General features: G+C 40.3%; 1 long non-coding RNA gene across 1 annotated transcript; it reads left to right on the forward strand.

Annotated features, from left to right (window-relative positions):
• Positions 1-582: 582 nt before the first annotated feature.
• LOC121813204 lies at positions 583-5,998 on the forward strand. The gene is made up of 3 exons (XR_006053568.1): positions 583-885; positions 3,757-3,758; positions 5,956-5,998. It is a non-coding gene; the product is annotated as an uncharacterized LOC121813204 (long non-coding RNA).
• Positions 5,999-8,019: the final 2,021 nt, after the last annotated feature.

Consider the following 8,019-nt stretch of genomic DNA (forward strand, 5'->3'; position numbering starts at 1 on the left):
CCCACTGTATGTCCTTCAATGTGCATACTAAGCAAAATTCTGGGACTGATTGTTTTAATTTGCACTAAATTAGAAACATCCTGTCTCGGAGTGACACTGACAAACTAGTTCTTTATCATATTATGCCGTTACATATTCCATATGTACGCGGGATGACCTCTTTAAGACACTCCGGCTAGCCCAGCCATGCCTCAAAGCTTACATAGAAAGCAGCTGTGCAAACGTGAAACCGGTGGTCATTTGATCTCCACGGGTTTTGTATGGAGGACCACAAGAGCCACGCACATCGAAATAAAGAAATAAAGACACGTGTGCAGACAGGATTAAATATCGACTTTTGGAAAGAAGGCACATCACAGGAGTCGAGGGAACTCACAGGGATTTATTGTTATGTAATATTCGTTTCACTGTAAATAAATGCACTGCTTTTTTGCACTAAGTCATGCATTTGGGTCCAATTTCCCCACATCCCCATTGTCTGCCACAGAGACCGTGACAGCAATAGTACATTCATGTACAGTGGAACCCCAACTTACGAAATTAATTAGTTCCTGAGAGTCTTTCGTAAGTCGAAAATTTTCGTAAGTCGAATCACCCATTGCACGTTTTGAGTGAGGCGATGCTGAACGATAGGCTATAGGCTAATTGCTAACTAGAACAACAATACATCGTTCAAGTGGAACAGCGAAGTGCAAGTACGGAAGCCAAGGGGTTGTCACATTATTCGGAAGGCATTGTGGGCATCGTAGGCTCAGCCAATCAGAGCCAGCCGATTTCATTACTCAGGCATTTTGCTGTTACACGGGCAGAAATATTGCCGTTCAGTGCCTTTGTAACTTGAATTTTTCGTGAAACAGGGTATTCGTAAGTCAGGGTTCCACTGTAGTTGTAAAAAGCATGACACTATATTAAGTAATTCAAAGTATTCAGAATATGTCAATCACACTGAGTAACTTAACGAAATACGTTACAAAGTACATTTGGGACATGTATTCTGTAATCTGTCGTGGAATACATTTTAAAAGTGATCTCCCAACACTGACAAGAAGGCACAAGTAACTACCACAGGAGATGCTCGGGAAATCACATAGGCAAGAGTGAGAAAACGGGTACAGAACTTGCAGACAGGATAGACTAAACAGAAACATGACTGCAGAAAAAAAATTTAACATTGAGACAAGACTGACTTCAAAGAGGGATAATACAAAAGGAAACTAGACACAAGAGGACAGGGAATGTAACAGAAAACCTAAGGCTAGATAGCAAACTGAGACCTAGGGATGCAAACAGAGCTCAAAACTATAACGACCAAAACTAGGACCTTTGCCTCAAAATATTAAATACACGAAAATCCAAAATCCAAAACCGAAAACACTGCGTACAAAACCCAGACTCATGGCAAATTCGTAATTATCAAGATGTCATACAACTGCCTGAAACACCTTTAGTTGATCCAAAATGCAGCAGCAAGAGCACTGACAGGGGCTAGAAAAAGAGAGCATATTTATCCTATACTGGCTTCTCTCTTTATTGGCTCTCTGTTAAATCCAATTCAAAATCCTGCCCAAAAATAACAACAACAAAACATCCAATTCAATTCAATTTTACTTATATAGTGCCTACTCACAACGACATTTACCTAAAGTAGCTTTATATCCGGTCTTTAAGTCTGATGTCATTAGCCATTCAATTCGTGAACAAATCGTTCAATCCAATCACTTTACTGACTCGTGAATCATGATTCACCAGCGCAAATGACTCACTGACTCATCCCTGTTGCTGTTATCAAACTAATTCCATTAGTAGAAATATATCTAGTTCATAATTAAAATCGTGGGGAAAAAATAACAGCCAGTTTCTTAACAAAAACATTTCTGCTCTGAACTAGAAGAAAAAACCCTGAGTAGAAGCTCACATCAAGACAATAGCTCCTCGGTTCACAGTAGCAGCGCTCTGCTAACAACACATTTGAGTTACTCACCCTCTCCCTTGCTGTGTTGAATCGTAGTGTAAGCGAATCACTCAGGACTCACTCACCCCCTCCTCCTGGCTCACAGCTTCTTCTTCTTCTTGGTTGTCTGTGACGGTTCTCAGTCATCCAGGTCATTGTAGTCTAAGGAGCTTGGAAAGAAAAGCGTCTGGACTTCTTTAAGTTACTTGAAGACGTTTCACCTCTCATCCGAGAAGCTTCTTCAGTTCTAAGGTCAACTGGTGGAGAGTCCCAGATATAAACCTAGTGGGAGTGTCCCCCCACAGAGGGACAAAAGGACCACCTGATGATCCTCTAATCGCCTGAGCCATGGTGTGAAACCCCACTTGGACCTGTCCAAGTGGGGCAGTGTGTGGAGTGTTGGAGCGAGTGCGGCTGAAGAGGAGTGCGTGTGTGCGGAGGAGCGGTGGCGGTGACTGAGTGGAAGAGGAAGCGTGTGTGTGGATTCCCCCCCCCCTTCTCTCCCTGGAGCCCTGGACCCCCTCCCAACTCACTGTACATATATTTTGCACAGCGGTAGAGAGCTTCTCTTTCATGGTCTGACAGCTGGGGAAGTGGCTCATCCCGCATCCTCTCACGTATCCTTGCCACCAATCCACTCCTGTGTCCACACATCGTGGGTGCTCCTTCTGTTGTCAATCCCACGAGTTTTTCCCAAGGCAGTCCCATCTCATTTACACATCTGGGTACCTCTTCATACAGATCTTGTCCTGTAGTCGTGCCATGCATCGGATGTAACGCCAAAAACTCTTCTGTTACGGTCAGGCTGGAGTCCACTCCACGAATGAAAATTGACAACTGGGCAATGTCAGTTGTGTCAGTGCTCTCATCCACAGCAAGGGAATATGCAATGAAATCTTTTCCCTTTTCCACAAGCTGTTCTTTTAGATTGGTGGACAGCTGGTCTACACGTTCAGCAACAGAGTTTCTGCTCAGGCTCACGTTTGAAAATAGTTGCCTTTTGTCTGGGCAGACTGCGTCACAAACTTTAAGCATACAGTTTTTGATAAACTCTCCCTCTCTAAATGGTCGGGCTGATTTTGCAACTTCTTCTGCCACAAGAAAACTCGCCTTGACAGCAGCCTCACTTTGTGATTTTGCTTTTGTGAACAGAGCCTGCCGGGACTTAAGACCTCGTTTTAATTCTTCCACCTTCTGTAGCCTTTGATCTGTGTCCATATTCTTATCTTTGTGTTTCTTAGAGGTTTCATAGTGCTGTCTTAGATTATATTCTTTCATTACAGCCACACTTTCTCCACACAGAAGACAAACAGGTTTGCCTTTTACCTCCATGAACATGTACTCTGCCTCCCACCTGGCTTGAAATACCCTGTGCTCACCGTACACCTTCCGTTTAGCCATTATTGGGGAGGGGAGTTGCTGCAAGTTGACATCTGCTCTGAATGCTAATGAATAATGAATGAATAATGAAGCCGAGCCCCGCTTCTGGCACTGCAGTGAGTTCGCGGGCTTCCGTTGTATTGTGGGGAATGGAGTATTGGTGCGTGCAAAACCCCAGCAGGCGGCTATGACCTGCGGGCCGATTCTAATACTAATCAAATATCATCCCAGGGGCCATAATAATTGCCAAATCTGGCCCACAGGCCTTGACTTTGACACATATGCTGTAAACGGACCAAACGTCAGTCAGGACAACAACTGAGATAATCCATCCACAATAGGAGGTTAGTCATTAATATACTGCTGCATGGGCTGGGCTGTAGTTACATCGTAAGGCTTTAAAAACGGAGCTTTAAAATGATTAGTAGTAGTAAAAACCGAGAGAAGCCAACATTGATCACTGACTGTTTTTAGGAACTTGTTGAGATTAAATAAAACAAGATACAGAGCATTAAAACACATTAAAAACACAACAGCCATATTAAATGCAGTGTACTTTGGCCTGGCTGCAGGATTCATCACGTCATCACTTAAAGACCGGATTGTAAGGCATAGACCCTACAATCATACAGACAGCCCCAACAATCAGACGGCCTCCTGTGAGCAAGAATTTTGGCTACTGGGGAAGGAAAAACACCCTTTTAACAGGAAGAAACCTTTGGCAGCTTCAGGCTCAGGGAGGGGCAGCAATCTGCCGCAACTGTTTAGAGTTGAGGGAAGGGAGACAGAACAAAGACATACTGTGGAAAAGAGACAGAGATTAATAATAACAAATAATTAAATGCAGAGTTGCACATAAAAACATATGTTAAGAAACAAAAAAGTGAGGGTAAAAGGCAACTGATGAAGAACTACAACTTCTGAAGTCCCCAGCAGCCTAGACCTATCGCAACGTAGGTAAGGCTGGATTCAGGGTCACCTGATCCAGCCCTAGTGTAACTGTATGTTTTATCGAAAAGGAAAGTTTTAAGCATAATTTTAAAAGAAGAGGGGCCTGAAAGCTGAAGGCTCTGTTTGCCATTGTTTTTTCTTTTCTTCTTTTCACATCCTGTCCTGTCTTTTGCAATCAGAATTATGATCTGAATGCACTGTTATCAACATGTTTTGCTTTTCCAAGAACAGCTCTATAAATTCTCTGTAGGCACCTCATGTTCATGCATTTATTTTGTGGTTTATGTAATTATTTTTATTAGTATTATTTCTGTTATTATATATAATATAATATGGTATAGTATTACAATATCTAAGTCGATGCTTAAAGAAAGAAAAACAAGAGTGAGCTAGTGAGTGACTGTGTATGTGTCTTTATTATAGTTATTGAACATGTATTAAAATTACTAGAAAAAAATTAATGAACAGAATGAGAAGTGGGTTATTAGATAACATTTGCAATCCAGCAAATACATATTTTACTTATTCAATTTGATTATTCAATGTAATATATCGTGAAGAAAACCTTGGAAAAAAGTTATCTACAGAAATATTTATGCAGAAAAAAACAACTGAATTTCCTGATCAAGGAAATTCATGATGTTACAGTACACTACAGCTTCACCAATCTGCGCCTCCCTGCTTCAGAGGGCTACAGTAATATCTCCTGATATCGCCTAAGTCTGGTATATTTTTAATTTAGAAAGGAAAAAGGAACAATAAGATGCAGGAATTTAGAAGCAATGTGTTGTAGAAATCATCCTTACATTAGAGAAGATCCACTGGTTCTCAATGTTATTATTGTGTGTCTTATGTGTAGTTTAAAGGTTGAATGAGGAGACTCAGATATAGGCAATTTTGTTGAATAAACTGTGTGACAGCATATTTTACAAATTATTTGCATTTTATGCATTTTAAACCTCCCCGGTGGTTTACATGCTTTGCAAGGCCTAACTGTGCCTACAGCTGTTATCAGTTTTCTCTGTAGAGCTAATGTTTGTACAATTCCAATTATATTTATAAGGTTGGAAATTACTGATGGTAGAAGTAATATACCTATTGTAAATATCAAGTACTAAGGCATTTCTTGATGCATATACATTTGAAGTTTGCATTAATGGAGCAATGCTCTATCTGTAGCTAGAGAAACACATAAAATTCAACAAGACAAGACATGGGTTACTATATGAGACATCAAAGTTCCATCTTCCCATCTTTTTGCACACTAATTGGCTGTTTTCAATCCAGCTGCTATTTTTGGTAGAAGTCCCATTGTGCCTGATTGTCCTAACAACAGCTCTCCTCCTGTGTGTAAAAATGATCAAATATAGGAACGTTGAAAAAATTATGGGAGGGTAAATCTGCTGCATGGTCCAGGTAGTTAGAATCTTTGGTTTAAAAAACAATCTTTCAGTTTGGCAGTCTTGTACACACCGTAGTTCACATCTTTCTCTTGTTTTGGTAAATCTCGGGTGTATGATAGCAGCAATATTAATGAGACTGGGACGGCTCTGTCTTAACGTGGTGACTCTGTTTATTCCCAAGCTGCAACAACAAACACACACAGCGCAACCACCAGAGGGTGCTGCATGACCCATTGAATTTTTTCTCTCATACGCCTCATGATTCTATAGTACAGGGTGGGCCATTTATATGGATACACCGTAATAACATGGGAATGGTTGGTGATATTAAAGTCCTGTTTGTGGCACATTAGTATATGTGAGGGGGCAAACTCCTCAAGATGGGTGGTGACCATGGTGGCCATTTAGAAGTCGGCCATCTTGGATACAACTTTTGTTTCTTCAATAGGAAGAGGGCCATGTGACACATCAAACTTATTGGTAATGGCACAAGAAAAACAATGGTGTGCTTGGTTTCAACGTAACTTTATTCTTTCTTGAGTTATTTACAAGTTTCTCTTTGTTCACAGTCATTGACATGTCAGAGGTTAACTACAGTTACATGATGATGTGTTTCCCTCTTTATGCACTGAAGCTGGCACGTTCCCTGAGTTTTTCCAGCAAGATGGTGCACCACCACATTATGGGCGCCAGGTCCGAGCATTCCTAGATGAGCAGTTTCTGACCCCCTTAGACTTTTATCTTTGGGGTCATCTGAAGGATATTGTCTAGGGTACGAGATCTGCAGCACCTCAAACTACGGATACTGGATGCCTGTGCTGGCATTTCTCCTGCAGTGTTGCTATCAGTGTGTGAAGAGTGGGAGAAGAGGGTTGCATTGACAATCCAACACAATGGGCAGCACATTGAACACATTTTATAAGTGGTCAGAAACTTGTAAATAACGTACAACTTTTTAAACAGATTTTCGCTATCAGAGCTCTGTTGAGCCAACCAAGGCTTGTTCCTACTTTCTTCTAACAGTGATGAGCAGTAAGATTTTCTAGCTTTAGGGAAGATCTTTTTTTTTTCTTTTTTACAGAGTAACACGTGTTAACACATGGCATTGAAGAAGGTAACAAAGGAGGAAGCGCTTGTTTAAATTTTGTTACAGTATTTTGTGAGATTATTATACTATCTTATGCCACCTTAGACTTCTAATTTAAGAATTGTTGAATCATTATACGGCTATAGGCCACATTATACCTTGGATTAAAGATTGTGAAATCATTACACTGTTTTATGATGCATTATACTGCTGAATTATAAGAAATGCTGTTTTCAGAGGATCATGGCCTTAATTGTCTGATTAGAAAGAACAGAACATACTGCACAGGAAGCCAATGTCATAACTTAGGCTCACTGAGAGAGAAAGAATGTGGAAGTTTAGGTTTTATGACTTTGGAGGGGGGCTGAAGCTATAAGAACGTGAGAAATGGTCAGACATTCGAGATCTGGCAGATACCCTGCTGTCCACATCTCCCCTCCAGCCGTTTATGCTCAAAGTGTTGTATGGAATAAAGAGAATTGAATGGAATAAAGAGATTGTTGATTGAGCACTTATACACCAAGTGTTGTTCTTCCTTCAGCCCAAAGATCAAAGAATTGGGATATTTAACAGTTTTCAGAAAGTGAGGTTGTCATTATCAGCATCAATTAATGTTAAAATCTTCCACTATAATTATTTTATCTGAGCTGTTCTTCGTGTTTTCCAGTTGTGGATAATCAGTGTATCAGTTCTAGACTAAGGATAGTCACACCAAAAATAATATTTAATCTAACAATTTCTAAGCACAAATTAATTCATTTTAGATTATAGAACTGGAGAGTCAGGCTAACGTGTTGCTTTTAAAAGCTGCTCTTGAGAAGTGAACTTAATTATTAAAAATGTGTGTTAAATAACAGTGAAGCCAAAACTTCATTCAGCAGATGAAATGAAAAAGCTCTTGAAGCTGTCAACAGATGTTCATGTTGTGCCAGTAGAGGGCGCTGTAGTTCCACCAATCTGTGGTTTGCTGCTTATGAGTTGGATGATCATGTGTTGGGGCAGCCCTATGGATATAAGAAAATTTTTGATCTACAGAGAGAAAAAAAGAAGAGCGAGAGATATGATCACTGATTTATTTTATAAATGTAAGAAAGAAGTAGCAAAGGTTTTACAAAACTCTGCTCACAGAAACTATTTTTATGTTGAAATATGTACTTTTGTGGTTGTGCATGTCTATCATGTGTGAACACTGTGGAGTAAATTAGGATGATTATTCAGTTCATAGTATGGCCCCATGCAGTCATTTC

This window comes from Haplochromis burtoni, unplaced genomic scaffold (genome assembly GCF_018398535.1).
Source record: "Haplochromis burtoni strain Fernald_Lab_line unplaced genomic scaffold, NCSU_Asbu1 Contig_1269, whole genome shotgun sequence".
NCBI lineage: Eukaryota > Metazoa > Chordata > Actinopteri > Cichliformes > Cichlidae > Haplochromis > Haplochromis burtoni.